General features: G+C 35.3%; 1 non-coding gene across 1 annotated transcript; it reads left to right on the forward strand.

Moving 5' to 3' along the window:
- The first annotated feature begins 17,996 nt into the window (after positions 1 to 17,996).
- Positions 17,997 to 18,104, forward strand: LOC112787441 (small nucleolar RNA R71). Its single transcript, XR_003194856.1, has one exon. It is a non-coding gene; the product is annotated as a small nucleolar RNA R71 (small nucleolar RNA).
- Positions 18,105 to 18,309: the final 205 nt, after the last annotated feature.

Genomic DNA, 18,309 nt, shown 5'->3' on the forward strand with positions numbered 1-18,309 from the left:
AAAGAAAACTCTTAACATAGTAAGAAGCAAAAATTACAAAAGATTGTAGAACTCCAAAAATCAGAACAACAAACCCTCAAAAAAACTGCAAAACCAGAAAATTCATACACACCAGAAAAAAGTGTGGCTGAATAGGTATTTTTCTTGTAGTGATTTAACATAAATTTTAGAGGCTAAATCATGATATGACAAAGTTAACAGCTTTCCAATACTAACACAAAACAATTGATTATAAATTCAAAGCCACTAAACTTGTCCTATTACCTTGTTCCCGTGGCTTTCAGCAGTATCACTTTCATCACTCCCTCAAAAACCAATTTAAAGCACCAAAGCAATTCCCAATTTTCTGGCTTCTATCTGCATAAGATGAATAAGTTAACATCACTTGACTAGGCTCAAACTCAGATAACTATTAGTGTATTGAGATCTGCTTACCTCCTATTCCTCATACAACTTCTAATTCACACTATATTATCACAAGATCAGAATCAGGAAACCAAAAATCAAGAACCTTTACTGTTTCTATTACCTGGGAAAGGTACTTTTCAACTAAGGTAATTAGCCATAGTTTAAATAAATTTAACATTCAGTTATAATTTACAAGAAGCCTTAGACCAAGAAGCCCATGCTATGCTTTCAATTAGTGAACTGTGGAGTAACCAACATAATAATGTCTCAAACCTATCTTACAACAGTTTTGAAGGGATCTTTCTTGTAATAATATTTGAAATGATTCATCTGAAATAATTAGATCTTTCTTGTAATAAAATTTTTGGTAATATACCAGAAGGGATCTCTGCTTTAACTGATATAAGACTTCAAAGGAATCAAATTAGTGGTCAATGAGATTTTAAGCTACTACAAGGTAGAATGCATCTCGTAAACTATGTATTCATGGGACAAGTTCTCATTTTATTAGATTGAATGATTGATTATAAACTGAAAAATATTAGCTCAAATATGAATGCTTTATCAAACTTGAATTCAGATTTCAGTAAACAACAACTGAATCACTTGAACTAAACCAAACTTGAGATTTCACTGATAACAGGCAATTAGTGTACCAAACCCCCAAATTAAAAACCCTAAATCGGAATCCTAAACCTCCAATTTCAGAACCAAATGAAAATCTATACATACCTTCTCGACGATGGTGAGCAGAGAGAACGATGATGCTAGGCGCGCGGCGACGGTCGGCACAGAGACAACAAGCGTGAGATGCAACGGTGAGAGCAGAGACAACTTGGTTGAGCGGCGACAGTGAGCGCAGATACGACGATGGTGACCAGTGATGGTGAGAGCAGAGACAACGAAGGTAGATGAACGGTCTGGGCGGCGCGCTACGATCAGTGCAAGAGGGCGACTTAGCTTGGAGCGACAGTCAGTGGTTAGTGGTGAGTGGTGTGTGGCGGTGAGTGGTGAGTGGGGGTCAGTGGTGACTGGGGTTTCCGATTTGCGATGCAGGAGGGTTTTCTGAGGGTGATGACAAGCTGAGGGTGATGACGATGAGGTTTTCTTCTAAACACGGGTGAAATGGTTCTTTATGAGCTGATGAGTGTATGTGAGCTGAGTGTATGACGATGAGGGTTTTTCTTTGTGAAAGGTGAAATGGTTTTCTTTTCTTGGAGGGAAAATTTTCACTAAGTGTGAGCTGGATAAAAAATTAAAAGGGAAAAAATTTACAAGTGTTAAGAGGGAAAAAATTTACAAGTGTTAAAGTTTTTAGTTCTAGATACATTAGGAATCACTTTTAAAATGCATCCAAAACTTAATAAATAGGCTACCCTCTAAAAATGTTCCCTTTGATACAAAAAGTGAATCTATAGGTATCAATCTACGGCTACGCTTTATAAGTGATTTGTATAATACCTAAGGCTACACTTTTTAAATGATGCCATAATTGTGTATTCTTTTCTCTTATAAAAAGGCAACACGGAGAAAAGCGTAGCCTATTCATAGAATAGGCTACACTTTTCAAATGTAGTTTAAAAAAAGTGTGGCTGAATGGGTATTTTTCTTATAGTGGGCTGTTATTGTTAATAAATTGGCTGGTTATGGATTGAATTATGAGCCAAATGACTGAGATATTGCTGAATTACAGCTGAGCTATTATTGAATTATGGCTGAGTATGATTGCATATATGTGTATTGAATGAAATGTGAATGTTGCACTTCCACTATCTGAGATACGAGTTTCCCTGAGAGAAAGCAGTGGCTAGCCACCATGTGCTCCAGGTGGAGACTCGATACTCTGCTGACTCTATGTCATAAGTGTAGCCGGACACTATGAAAGTTCCGGATGAGCTCGCCCCCGTAAATATACACCAGTGAGGGTATTGGATATGAATTATGAATTATGTTGTGAATAACTCGAGTTGGGGATGCACGACAGATGGACAGTCCAATGGTTAGCTACCAGGACTTGTCGGGTTGGCTTTATAACCGACAGATGAGACTCATCAGCCATTAGAACAGGCATACATCATATGCATTATATTTGACTTGTTTGGAATGCCTAATTAACTGCATTTTACCTGCTAATTGTCTAAATGCCATATCTGTTTCTTATTTGTATATCTCCTTACTTGATATAATTGTGTTTGCCATATTATAATACTGCTGGTGATTGGGAGGTCTGAAGGATTTGGAAAGGGAAGTGATAGTTAGATTGAAGATCTTTAGTCAGTTGCCATTTATGATTTAGTCTATTTATAAGTTTTGATTTATCTGTTGGAAGTTCTAGGATTGCCTTCGGCTTTCCCAGGATATTACATGTTAGATATGTGGGCACTGTTACCATACTGAGAACCTCCGGTTCTCACGCATGCGGATTTTGTGGTTTTCAGATGCAGGACATGAGGTTTCTCGCTGAGGCATGCTGGAGACTTCTGATTTAGCGAAGATCCTTGGTTCTCGGGACTTTATTTTGGTTTCATGTAGATAGTTGCTATCTCCACTAAATAAATGTATATATATATATATATATATACTGTTTGACTCCTCTTAGAGGTTGTTTTGGAGAACATGTTTTGTTAGCTTGTCCTTGGGGTTTCCCTTGGGTTTCTTACTCTATGTTTATATTTATATAAGTATACTTCTATGCTCGGATCGGTTATCTTCGCAAACTGGGTCTTGAGTTTTGATATTCGTACCTTTGGCTCTCTCTTGTTTATGTATTCGGGTTAGTCTATCTTTTATCTGTTTCGTTACGTTATCGATCGGAGTGTTGCGCTTTTCTATTTAACGGTTTTGTTTTACCCCATTTCTTCAAAATCTCCTAGTTATAAACATTTCTCACACTATTATATATACTAAATTTTACATTTAGAGGTTGTAATACATCGCCACCTCTATCTTATGACTTAAGCATAAGGCTCTGTGTGGTAGAGTGACACGACGATGCGATGCTGCAGCAGTAGCAGATGCACGAGGAAGCCAAAATATATGTGATGGTTTGTGAGAGACGGCGGGAGGTTGTAGGGAGCAAGAATGGGGCACGGTACGGGTATAGAGAGAAGGGTTTGTGGTTGTTGAAAATGAAATTCAAAACAAAAACTATATTTAATTAATTTAAAATTTAATTTTAAAATTTATTAAACTTTCTTTTTTTAACTTATTATTTATACATTGTTAAAAAAAACGTCTCTCCTATACTTTTTCTAATTAGTAATACGAGAGCATCAAATCCTAGATAGACAATACTACATACAGCTCTCAACAGAATAACGGGGAAAACTAATTTTTCTTCCTAATATAACTATTTTATATTATTTAGTTATGATAAGATGTTATTTTAATTCATTATTTAGTATTTTTTGGTAGACGTTTATTATGTTAATTATATATATGCTTATAAGAAATAATTATGTATTATATAATTATCATGAATTTAATCACATTATACAGCCAATCAACATAATAACGTCTAAATAAAACCAATGTCTTAGCTTCCCTGTGACATTACGTTTCTTCTCTAATTTAGTTTATCATGTCATCACCAACACCAAGCTAAGAAACCAACGTAACTGTTATCGTCCCTACCTAATTCATCATACACGCTGATGTGTGACTAGATTGTACAAAAGTTTGTGCTAGTGCTAAAGAAGGTATATATATATATAGCACACTGAAATCTTTACTAATTATGTCTTTTTTTATTAGCACACTAAAATTTTGATTATTTATATATTTTTTTATTAGTCTAAATTTTTGGAATAAAATATAATTTTTTTTTATAAAATATCAAAATTTTTATAACCAAAAATATAAAATTTGATTCTTATTGAATTTAAAAAAAAAAATAAATTTAGTATTAGCCAAAAAAAAAAGACAAAAAGTCTATACAAAAATTTACATAAATCAAAACAGAAAAACTTTTGCGTGAACACTATAAAAAATTACCGAAATGATGACTAATTTAGAGACTAATATTTTTTTATCTTAGTTTTTATATTAGTTGCTAAATCGTTCACTAATAATAAAATAATAACTTGATTTAACATTCTATTACTTTATAACCTTATTTTCTGTTAGTCATTAAATTGGACACTAATTTTATTATTAGCGATGAATTTAGAGATTAATTATTTAGCAAATAATTTAGAGATCGAATTGTTTTTTTATAATAAAAAATATTGGTCGTAAAATCGATTATTAATTTTTATTTTACTAAGTGATTTATTTAACGAGTTATTTTTTTTGCCATAACAAAATGATCGGTCACTAAATTAATTATTAAAATTGGTCGTTATTCTAATATATATATATATATATATATATATATTTGTAGTAAAAGAGGTGTATTAGAGATAGATGATATATATATATATATATATATATACACGCCTATTTTTTTCTGTATCATAGGCATGATGGCATATCCCAATTATATTACATTATATTTTATGTGGTGTAGTTGCCAGCAGATAATGGAGATACATTTTAATGCTATAGCTTTTTTTGGTTTACCCAAACGGTATCCCCCAACCCGACAGGTTGAAGACTAATCCGTCGCGAATCTGAGCTCCATTTAAGGGTCTGTCGCTAGCCAATGAGTTGCTGCATGCACAAGGCGGGGTTCGAACTCCCGACACTTGCTTAAGCGGACGAGTGAGCTGACCACTCGACCAACTCAAGTTGGTTTTTTAATGCTATAGCTATATAGTGATACTTCCTATATTCTATAAGTTATGATAATATATAAAAGCTAGGGTTTTGTTTATTATAATGAAGCAAGTGGGAGCGAAGAGAAAATGGGCCATCCCTTGAAATAGAGCATGACATTGGAGACTGGTGAAGATGGAAATTTTTGCAATAACGTTAGAGAGAAATTCGGAAAGCTACATATTTCTTTCACCATAAATCTTATACTACTGATGAATTCTGAAATATGTTTCAAAAAACAAAAAAGGATCCAAGTGTTAATAAGATAAAAATAAAATGTAGAATCAAAATATTTTTCTCTATAAAAGGGATAAGAATGTCTCTTAGCTTATTTACATATAAGAAAAATTACCTGTTAATTTTAAAATGATCTTTTAAACTTAACTCACTATTTTAATAATGATCTAAATATATAAATTTGATTAGACAGTGATATATTAAAATCAAATTCATAATTTTATTATGATTAGATTAATTATACAATCTTTACTTATCTTTCTAACATATATATTCTCACTATAATTAAAAAGATTTCATAAAAATATGTTAAAAAGGAATGTATATAAATACCAAGCTTTTGTTATGAAAAAATATGTTTGGAGTTTTTGAGAGTAAATAAAACCCTAGAAAATGGAGAGATGGGGCAAAGCATGCCGGGTGTGACAAAGACCACACACTGTATATTCCTTCGAGAAAGACATTGTGGGTCACCTTACTCTTCAAAGTTCAAAGCGCGCACACACAAATAGAAAGGGTTACAACACCACTGAACAATAACAAAAGAAAAGAAATTGAAGAACGAAAAGTTATTATTATTATTATTATTATTATTATTATTATTATTATTATTATTATTTGATTAATATATATAAATAGAGATCGACAGAAACTGATGGTGTACAAATTCACAAAAGAAAACTTTTGTAATTCTTAAAATTTAAATCTGAAATCTCATTTAGAATTTAATTTTAATATATTAATATTATAAAACAATTTACACGTTCATCCAATTAATTAGGTTTATGTATTTAAATATTTTTTAACTAATAAATTTAAAAATTTATTTTTATTGATGTAGTAATATATTAATAATTATTTGTGAAAAATATTTTACATTAATAATATATAAAAATTAAATTCTAATTATTGTTATATATTAAATTTTAGAATAAAATAAACTAACAAACACATTTAGGATTTATAATTCAATAGCTACTAATTTATGGTAATTAAATACAATACATAAAAATTATTAAATAATTTATTATATTTAACTAATTTATAATATAATAATTTTGAAGTGTTAATAACAACTTTATATATAAAAATATTATTTATATATTAAAATTAACTACTAAAATCAGTTATCAATATGTTTATGTATATGTATAAATAGATATGTGATTTAATTTATTTTTAATATGTATTTATATTTTAATATATAAATAGGACAATGTTATAAATAATCATCTTAATCTATTAGTATATATATAAAGCGAATGTGCCCACGAGCTAAGTGCTAGTTACTAGTTAGTGTATATAACGTAAAAGACTCGCAACTTTTTCTTCACATTCCTCAACTTTGTGACCTCTCTTTTTTTTATTTTTTCTGTACACTAGTTCTCTCTATCTCTTTTTGTTTTGATGGCCCATTGGCTCTGCTCATTCCTCTTTGCCTCTCTTAATAACACTTTGTTTTAGTTTTCTTGTTTCTGTAGCTATATGCACACTTTTTCCCCTATTCCCTCCTCCAAAGTTTCCTTTCTTTTCTCCTTTCTCTCTGCGTCTCTTTTTCTATTTTCCACTGTTTGAGAGAGTGACGAGAATCCAAGATAAGAACGTAAAGTCCAAACAAAAAAACAAATAATAATTAAAAAGGGGGTTTCAGGAATCACACGCTTTTTAACATGCTAAGGGAAAAAAAAGCGCTTCGCTACACTTCATCATGATCTTCAATGCGCCCCACAAAAGTTTGCCCTTCATTTATAAAGAAATTACCACCAGCAACCAATTATTCAATCTTCTTACCTATCTGTATTATGCAGCCATGTGCGGCCTTCAATTAATCTTAGAGTGATGAGTCAAAGAATATATAATAATCTAAATAATTATTTATAGGGTAATTAAAGTATATTTTCTGTTTGTAAAATTTGTCAAAAAAAATTAAAAATATTTTTAAATTTTATTTTGTTTTAATTTTATCTTGAAGTTTTTAATTTGTATCAAATGTATTTTTACTAGTTAAATTTTTAAAAAATTTAGAACAAATTTAGTAATAACGCATGACAATTATATTTGATTTATTTGTGTTGAATAATGTTGTTCTTGTGAAATTGTTGCTAAATTGGTCTTAAATTTTTTGAAAAATTAGCCGTTAAAAGTATATTCGATACAAATTGAAAAATTTGGGATAAAATTAAAATAAAATAAAATTTAGGGATATTTTTAAAATTTTTAACAAAAACAAAAAATATACTTTATTCTTATTTATATTCATATGATTTTATAGCTCCAAATTACTTATAATAATATAAATGTTAATGTGTTAATATTAAAAAAGGACAAATGATTTTTTTTAAATAGATATAGAGATGAGTATATATAGAAACTAATTTAAAAAATATAAAAACTTAAATGTATGATATTAAATTAGTTAAATAAAAAATATTAGTGAACTAAACCATTAAAATATAAACTCGTCACATAAAAAAATGATAAATATGTTAGATACTATTTTTTATTTTCTTATATATATATATATATATATATATATATATATATATATATATTTAAAATTTTGAGGAGTTGAAACCATTGTTCGCCGCTCTATATCCGTCCTGCCTTCGAGTGAATTATTACCCCAACAAATTAAACATCTGAAATAAACTAATCGGATAGAGAAAATATAATAGAAAAATGAATTTATGATTGTTGAGTCTATAACTCCATGAAGTAACCATTAAGGATATTATCGTTAACTCCAGTGAAAAGAATACTAGAACTACTTCTGTTTAATGATAGTAGTGTAATTCAAGTCCACGTAATAAGCCACATTAAATCCAGTAATCCACGTTGAAAAAGAAAACTGGAACACATCATTAACGATCAGATTGTTTAAACAATTATATATACAACAACGTTGGCCAGATGAAATAGAAAACAGATCTTGTTATGATTGGTTTCACTGATCATTTCCAACATTACAACTCTTCAAGACACAAAGTCATTTGATTTGCATGCATGGATGTGATGTCCCTCAGTATCTATTGTTTTGGCTATACTTAATAGGTTTATGGTGATATCTTTTCCAAACATACATGGTCAACCTCCTCCTAAATAAATACATGTGCATCCAAATTGGTTTACAAAGTAGATCAATCTTCATAATTAATCTTGATCTCAATTAATGCATTCCAATCTTTCTAATAAAAGCAAAAAGCGGCTCCTCCATCTCCGCAAAATTGTCTGTGTCATTTTTGTTCATATCAGATTATATATTGGAATAAACGCACATCAAATAAGAATTAGACATATTTATTGATTAGGTGGTTATAACCCCATCTAACTACGCCTATAAATCGAAATTTAAATAAAAAACAAACGTGGCTTATCTTCAGTTAGAGAGAATCTCGCTAATAATAATTCACTCAGCAACAAATTTAAATAATGGCCGAAAGTTCAGGTCGATATCTCAATCTCTCTGAAAATACGCTACTCATTCTGAGTAATATTATACTTATATGCTTTTATTAACTTGAGCGTCAAAGTGTTTTTACAGGTGCATGCCATCGCCATTCCTCTTGAAGCCGACGTATACCTCTTCCATTTTAAGCAAAGGCAAGCTCAATCCTTAAACAGGATGAGTTATATATCAAGTCTGGCTTACTATGCAAGAATATTTAACACCTACTGTGGGGCCGAGTTTACTTAACCCCACTATATATCATTTTTTCAGTCTCACTACCTACTGATGCATCACTATTTCGTGCTATATTTTAGGTTGAATTGAGTGGATTTTATCCATTATTCTTACACTTATGCATAAAAATTGCATGTTTTACATTTTCCTTCCAAATTCTGTGCTTTAATTGAAACATGCTTCTTTGGCCTTAAATTACTGATTTTCAATTCTTTCTTATTACCATTCGATGCCGTGATATGTGTGTTCAGTGTTTTAAGGTTTTATAGGTCAGGAATGGCTTAGAGGACGGAAAGGAAGCATGCAAAAGTGGAAGAAACACAAGAAAGTAGAGTTTTGAGAAGCTCGCAGCGACGCGTACGCGTGGGCGACGCATACGCGTGACTGGTGCAGGAGACGAACGACGCGTAGGCGAGCGTAAGCGTGACAGAGCGTCATATGCTGCATTAAACAGAAGACGCTGGGGCGATTTCTGGGCTGCTTTTGGCCCAGTTTCAAGCCCAAAAACACTGCTTAGAGGCTGCAGAGTGAAGCTAGGAAGGGAGAATCACTCACACACTTTATTCACACAAAATTAGGTTTTAGATGTAATTTTCTAGAGAGAGAGAGGATCTCCTCTCTCTAGGTTTTAGGGTTTCTCTTTCAATTTCTCCTTAGGTTCAGGTTCAATTTTACTTTAATTTTATTTTTTCTTACTTTTATTTGTTCAAGCATTTTAGTTCATCTTCCTCCCTTGTTATTTCCCTTTTTCACCATTTTCATGTTTATGAGCTATTGTTACATTTGATTTATTCTGATGCAATTTGTGTTTTTTATGTTTATTGTTGCTCTCTTTAATTGTTAGTCATTGATGCTTGCAATTGATTGTTTAGATTTATTTTTCTTGTTAGTTTTCTATACTTTTATTTTATGCCTTCCAAGTATTTGATAAAATGCTTGGTTGGATTTTAAATTAGATTTTCGTGTTCTTAACTTAGATTGAGTAATTTGGAGACTCTTGAATTGTCAAAGTCTCTTGTTGGTTGGTGATTGAAAGTTGCTAGTTGGCTTGAGTTTCACTAACTCTAATCTTTGATTAGGACTCAAGTTGAATTGCTCACTTAACTTACCTTCAATTGTTAGAGGTTACAATTGTTAGAGGTTAACTAAGTGAGAGCAAAAGGCAATTACCATCACAAGTGACTATGATAATGGGGATGAGAATTCCAATTATCAATCCTTGTTAAGACTTCTCTTAATTGTTATTTTATTTCATTATTATTTATATTACTTGTCTCTTATTACAAAACCTAAAAAGATACTTTTCTATAACCAATAGTAAAAACACTTCCCTGCAATTCTTTGAGAGACAACCCGATGTTTAATTCTTCGGTTAATTTTTATTGGGTTCGCTTTAGTGACAAACAAATTAAATGTTGATTGAGGATTGTTGTTGATTTAGAACTATGCTTGCAACGAGATTTCATTGAGAAATTCTTTACTGACAATTTTCCTCCATCAAAACTTTGGCACCGTTGCAGGGGAATTGCAAATGTGTGCCTTATTATTGGTTATTGTGAATATTGTGAATAATTTTACTTTTTCGTTTCTTTGTTAGTTATTTTTAGTTTTAGGAGTTTATTTTCATTATTTCTTATTAGTTTTTGTTTTTAGTTTTACTTGTTACTATGAATTCTCACCCCTTTGGCTATGAGTTTAGTTCAAATTATGTTGTAGGGAATGGAAGCTACAATGAGAATATGCATCACGATTGGGACAATCAAAGGTGGGAGGAGCCTCAAGCTTATGGACAACCCTCTTGGCAACAACCTCCACCAACTTACTATGAGCAAGATCCATTCCAAGGTGCATACCAAGACAATGGATATGGTGGACCCCCTTGTAGTTACCAACAAGCCCCACCATATGCCTATGAAACCCCTCCTCAACATAGTTTTGAACCACCATACTCACAAGTCTCATCCTACCAAACACTTCCATATGACCCTAACCCATATCCATCATACCAACCACCTTATGAGCCATATGAACCATACATAGAACCACCCACATTCCAACGCAATTACTCCCAAGAACCACCACCTCAATATACACCACCTCCAATGTATGCGAGCTTTCAACCGCAATATGATCCTAATTATGTTAGCTAAGCGGAACAAGAGTCACAGGATCATTTTAAGGAAGCAATGGATCGAATTCAAGCGATCATCCATCAAATGGAGCGAGAGGAAAGCCAAAAAGCACACGAAACTCTCATGGCTAACAAATCTTAACTTGAAAACCAAGGACTGAGTGTGTTGTGCAACCAGTGGAAAAGATGGAGAGTGTTGAACTGCCATATCCTTATCATGATGAACCACTCTCTTATCATGAACCTTTCCTCCCAAGCAATGAACTCTCATATCCAACCCAATCTTCAATGAATGACACTCTTGGTGTTCTTCTTCAAGGGCAAAGAGAGATGCAAAGGGAGGTGCTAGAATTCACAGCTGCCTTGACTGAGGTAGTAAGTCAATTAGCTTCCCAACGTTTGGACACTCAAAGAACTCCCATGGCTACATGTGGAGAATCAATAGAAGAGCGTAGCATGAAGGAGACACTAGAAACTCCGGTGAAAAGCGAGGAATGTGGCTTTGTATTGGAATAATTGGAAGAAGCCGTAATTGTTGAAGCGGAAGAAGTGGTTGAAGACTTAGGAGATGCTGAACCTCCATGGGAATCTAGAGTTGTAGAGTATTCCTCCAAGAAGCTTGAAATTGATGTTGAGGAGGTTAGTGCACAACTTCCAAGGCATATTCCCTATGACGAATTGGACGAAATAGATCAAGAAGCAAGTTCCCTTGGTGATGATGATCATGAATCAAGCCCTCCTAGTAATAAATTTGCATCCACAAGTGAACCACTTGAGTTAGAAGAGCCTTCCCCCGATGACATTGCAAACAACATTGAGATAGATTTCTCTAAACCTCATATTTATGATTTGAGTGACAGAGAAGAGTTGGATGAATTCGGAGAGGACGAGCTTGAAGGTGATGAATCTTTTCAAAAGGTGGAAGTCCTTCACAAAGGATGGACGGGAGTTGAATATGCTTTGTCAAGATCGTTGGAGACTTCTCTACCTAGGGTGCCGTCTACTACTTCATTTGAGTGGGTAAAACTTATCTCTATTCGATTTACTGTCCCACTTGGGTATGGTATTCTTGAAACAGATGGCCAACTTAGGAGGCTCTGTGGCATTAAGCGTAAGAGAAAAATGTTTAGTGGTTGGAGTTGCAAATCAAGGCTCATCAAGGTTGAGATTTCAAGACCTAGATGCAAGGGTTGGACAAGTGACAATTTGGTTAGATCTAAGAGAAGAGTTTGGTATTTTATTGAGAATTTGGATTGCTTGCCATCCAGTTGGAACGATGATAAGCAACTTAAAGACGGGTGTAGAAACAAGATTTGGGATCCCAGCATACAAAAGGATTAACTTTGGAAGCTCAAAGCTTTTGAAGAACTTCATCAAGGCTTGGTGAATTCACTTGGAAATGTTGGAGCTTATTGGAAGTCCAAGCATTGGCAGAAGTTTCAAGATGAGTTCAAGCACAAGCCACCTGGTGCACGAAATTGTGATCTCCAGGCTCGAACAAATCCTGGTAATGGCTCCAAAGCTTGGTGCTCTGATCTTAATTCATAATTGTCACAACTTCGATACAACTAACCAGCAAGTGCACTGGGTCGTCCAAGTAATACCTTACGTGAGTAAGGGTCGAATCCCACGGAGATTGTTGGTATGAAGCAAGCTATGGTCACCTTGTAAATCTCAGTCAGGCAGATATAAAGTGATAATGGTGTTTTCGAATATTATATAATAAAATAGGGATAGAGATACTTATGTAAATCATTGGTAGGAATTTCAGATAAGCGAATGGAGATGCTTTTTGTTCCTCTGAACCTCTGCTTTCCTGCTATCTTCATCCAATCAGTCTCATTCCTTTCCATGGCTGGCTTTATGTGATACATCACCACTGTCAATGGCTACTTTCGGTCATCTCACGGGAAAATGATCCAATGCCCTGTCACGGCACGGCTAATCATCTGGAGGCATCACCCTTGTCAATGGCTTCATCTTATCCTCTCAGTGAATAATATGCTCACGCACCCTGTCACGGCACGGCTATTCATCTGTCGGTTCTCGATCATGCTGGAATAGGATTTACTATCCTTTTGCGTCTGTCACTAACGCCCTGCAATCGCGAGTTAGGAGCTCGTCACAGTCATTCAATCATTGAATCCTACTCGGAATACCACAGACTAGGTTTAGACTTTCCGGATTCTCTTGAATGCCGCCATCATTCTAGCTTACGCCACGAAGATTCTGGTTAGGAGATCTAAGAGATATTCATTCTAGCTTATTTCATGTAGAACGGAAGTGTTTGTCAGGCACGCGTTCATGAGGGAGAAAGATGATGAGCGTCACACATAATCATCACCTTCATCACGTTCTTGGGTGCGAATGGATATCTTAGAAGAGAAATAAGAAGAATTGAATAGAAAACAGTAGTACTTTGCATTAATCTTTGAGGAACAGCAGAGCTCCACACCTTAATCTATGGAGTGTAGAAACTCTACCGTATGAAAATACATAAGTGAAAGGTCCAGGCATGGCCGAATGGGCAGCCCCTCTGATCTAAGAACCAGGCGTCCAAAGATGCCTAATACAATAGTAAGAGGTCCTATTTATAATAAACTAGCTACTAGGGTTTACATGAGTAAGTATTTGATGTATAAATCTACTTCCGGGGCCCACTTGGTGTGTGTTTGGGCTGAGCTTAAGTGTTGCACGTGCAGAGGCCATTTGTGGAGTTGGACGCCAGTTTTTGTGCCAGTTTGGGTGTTCAGCTCTGGTTTTGGATCCTTTTCTGGCGCTGGACGCCAGATTTGGGTAGAAAGCTGGCGTTGAACGCCATTTTACGTCGTCAATTCTTGGCCAAAGTATGGACTATTATATATTGCTGGAAAGCCCTGGATGTCTACTTTCCAACTCAATTGGAAGCGCGCCATTTCGAGTTCTGTAGCTCCAGAAAATCTACTTTGAGTGCAGGGAGGTCAGAATCCAACAGCATCAACAGTCCTTTTTCAACCTCTGAATCTGATTTCTGCTCAAGTCCCTCAATTTCAGCCAGAAAATACCTGAAATCACAGAAAAACACACAAACTTATAGTAAATTTCAGAAATGTGACTTTAACACAAAATCTATTAAAAACATCCCTAAAAGTAACTAGATCCTACTAAAAACAATGTCAAAAAGCGTATAAATTATCCGCTCATCACAACACCAAACTTAAATTGTTGCTTGTCCCCAAGCAACTGAAAATCAAAATAGGATAAAAAGAATAGAATATACTATAAATTCCAAACTATCAATGAAACAGAGCTTCAATCATATGAGCGGGACTTATAGCTTTTTGCCTCTTGAATAGTTTTGGCATCTCACTTTATCCATTGAGGTTCAGAATGATTGGCATCTATAGGAACTTCAGATTTCGAATAGTGTTATTGACTCTCTTAGTTCAGTATGATGATTCTTGAACACAGCTTCTTTATGAGTCTTGGCCGTGGCCCTAAGCACTTTGTTTTCCAGTATTACCACCGGATACATAGATGCCACAGACACATAATTGGGTGAACCCTTTTAGATTGTGACTCAGCTTTGCTAAAGTCCCCAATTAGAGGTGTCCAGGGTTCTTAAGCACACTCTTTTTTTTTTTTGCTTTGGACCTTGACTTTAACCGCTCAGTCTCAAGTTTTCACTTGACACCTACACGCCACAAGCACATGGTTAGGGACAGCTTGGTTTAGCCGCTTAGACCAGGATTTTATTCTATTAGGCCCTCCTATCCACTGATGCTCAAAGCCTTGGGATCCTTTTTATTTCCCTTGCCTTTTGGTTTTAAGGGTTATTGGCTTTTTGCTCTTGCCTCTTGGTTTTAAGAGCTTTGGCTTTTTCTGCTTGCTTTTTCTTTTTCTTTCTATTTTTTTTTTGCCTTTTTTTTTCTGCAAGCTTTGTTCTTTGCTGCTTTTTCTTGCTTCAAGAATCATTTTTATGATTTTTCAGATTATCAAATAACATGTCTCCTAGTCATCATTCTTTCAAGAGCCAACATATTTAACATTCTTAAACAACAACTTCAGAAGACATATGCACTGTTCAAGCATACATTCAGAAAACAAGAAGCATTGTCACCACATCAATATAATTAAACTAAGTTCAAGGATAAATTCGAAACTCATGTACTTCTTGTTCTTTTGAATTAAAACATTTTTCATTTAAGAGAGGTGATGGATTCATAGGACATTTATAACTTTAAGACAAAGTTACTAACTACTAATGATCATGTAATGAAGACACAAACATAGATAAGCACAATACATAGAAAACGAAAAGCAGAAGAATTAAGAACAAGGAATGAATCCACCTTAGTGATGGTGGCATTTCCTTCTTGAGGAATCAATGATGTCCTTGAGCTCTTCTATGTCTCTTCCTTGCCTTTGTTGCTCCTCCTTCAGTGCTTTTAGATCTTCTCTGATTTCATGAAGGATGATGGAGTGCTCTTGATGTTCCACCCTTAGTTGCTTCCAATAATTGTGTGGAAGAAAATGTATCCCCTGAGGTATCTCAGGGATCTCTTGATTTGCAGTCAAATGTTCTACCACTGAGCTATAGACCCTTGATGGAAGCTTTTGTCTTCCCTTTCCTCTTTCTAGAGGTTTCTCTGGCCTTAGGTGCCATCAATGGTTATGGAAAAAATAAAAAAGCTATGCTTTTACCACACCAAATTTAGGCATGTAAAATGCCCTTGCACACAACTCTGGGCGTTCAGCGCCAGGTTGGTGCCCATTTTGGGCGTTCAACGCCCCTTTGCTGCCATTTCTGGTGTTGAACGCCAGAACCATGCTTGTTCTGGGCGTTCAGCGCCAGGATGCTCCCATTCTGGGTGTTCAGCGCCAGAACTATGCTCTGTTCTGGCGTTTGAACGCCAGATGCTCCTCCAGGGTGTGATTTTCCTTCTGCTGTTTTTGATTCCGTTTTCAATTTTTATATTTATTTTGTGACTCCTCATGATCATGAACCTATAAAGACACATAACTAAGAAAAATATAGTTAGATAAATAAACATTGGGTTGCCTCCCAACAAGCGCTTCTTTAATGTCAATAGCTTGACAGTGGGCTCTCATGGAGCCTCACAGATGTGCAGAGCTTTGTTGAGACTCTCCAACACCAAACTTAGAGTTTGGATATGGGAGTTCAACACCAAACTTAGAGTTTGGTTGTGGCCTCCCAACACCAAACTTAGAGTTTGACGGTGGGGGCTCTGGTTGACTCTGCTTGGAGAGAAGCTTTTTCTGCTTCCTCTCCATGGTTGCAGAGGGAGATCCTTGAGTTTTAAACACAAGGGAGTTCTCATTCCATTGAAGGAATATTTCACCTCTGTCAACATCAATCACAGCTCTTGCTGTGGCCAGGAAAGGTCTTCCTAGGATGATGGATTCATCATCTTCCTTTCCAGTATCCAGGACTATGAAATCAGCAGGGATGTAAAGGCCTTCAACCTTTACTAGCACATCCTCTACTTGTCCATACGCCTATTTTCTTGAGTTGTCTGCCATCTCTAATGAGATTCTAGCAGCTTGCACCCCATAGATTCCCAGTTTCTCTATTACAGAGAGGGGCATGAGGTTTATCCCTGAACCAAGGTCACATAGAGCCTTAAAGATCATGGTGCCTATGGTGCAGGGTATTATGAACTTTCCAGGATCCTGTCTCTTCTGAGGCAATGTCAGTTGATCCAGATCACTTAGTTCATTGATGAACAAGGAAGGTTCAACTTCCCAAGTATCAATGCCAAATAATTTGGCATTCAGCTTCATGATTGCACCAAGAAACTTGGCAGTTTGCTCTTCAGTAACATCCTCATTCTCTTCAGAAGAGGAATACTCATCAGAGCTCATGAAGGGCATAAGGAGGTTCAATGGAATCTCTATGGTCTCTAGATGGGCCTCAGAGTCCTTTGATTCCTCAGAGGGTAGCTCCTTATTGATCACTGGACGTCCCAGGAGGTCTTCCTCCTTGGGATTCACGTCCTCTCCTCTCCTCACAGGTTTGGCCATGGCACTTATGTCAATGGCCTTGCACTCTCCTTTTGGATTCTCTTCTGTATTGCTTGGGAGAGTACTAGGAGGGATTTCAGTGATCCTTTTACTCAGCTGGCCCACTTGTGCTTCCAGATTTCTAATGGAAGACCTTGTTTCATTCATGAAACTTACAGTGGCCTTAGATAGATCAGAGACTAGATTTGCTAAATTAGAAGCATTTTGTTCAGAGTTCTCTGTCTGTTGCTGAGTTGATGATGGAAAAGGCTTGCTGTTGCTAAACCTGTTTCTTCCACCATTGTTAAAGCCTTGTTGAGGCTTTTGATCCTTCCATGAGAAATTTGGATGATTTCTCCATGATGAGTTATAGGTGTTTCCATAAGGTTCACCTAAGTAGTTCACCTCTGCTATTGCAGGGTTCTCAGGATCATAAGCTTCTTCTTCAGGAGAAGCCTCTTGAGTACTGTTGGATGCAGCTTGCATTCCATTCAGACTCTGAGAAACCATATTGACTTGCTGAGTCAATATTTTGTTCTGAGCCAATATGGCATTTAGAGTATCAACTTCAAGAACTCCCTTCTTCATAGGCGTCCCATTACTCACAGGATTCCTTTCAGAAGTGTACATGAACTGGTTATTAGCAACCATGTCAATGAGTTCTTGAGCTTCTGCAGGCGTTTTCTTTAGGTGAATGGATCCACCTGCAGAAGTGTCCAGTGACATCTTTGATAGCTCAGATAAACCATCATAGAATATATCCAGGATGGTCCATTCTGAAAGCATGTCAGAAGGACACTTTTTGGTCAACTGTTTGTATCTTTCCCAAGCTTCATAGAGGGATTCACCTTCTTTCTGTCTGAAGGTTTGAACATCAGCTCTAAGCTTGCTCAGCTTTTGAGGAGGAAAGTACTTGGCTACGAAAGCTGTGACCAGCTTATCCCAAGAGTTCAGGTTGTCTTTGGGTTGAGAATCCAACCATAATCTAGCTCTGTCTCTTACAGCAAAAGGGAAAAGCATGAGCCTGTAGACTTCAGGATCTACTCCATTAGTCTTAACAGTATTACATATCTGCAAGAATTCAGTTAAGAAC

The sequence above is a fragment of the Arachis hypogaea genome, chromosome 20, assembly GCF_003086295.3.
Source record: "Arachis hypogaea cultivar Tifrunner chromosome 20, arahy.Tifrunner.gnm2.J5K5, whole genome shotgun sequence".
NCBI lineage: Eukaryota > Viridiplantae > Streptophyta > Magnoliopsida > Fabales > Fabaceae > Arachis > Arachis hypogaea.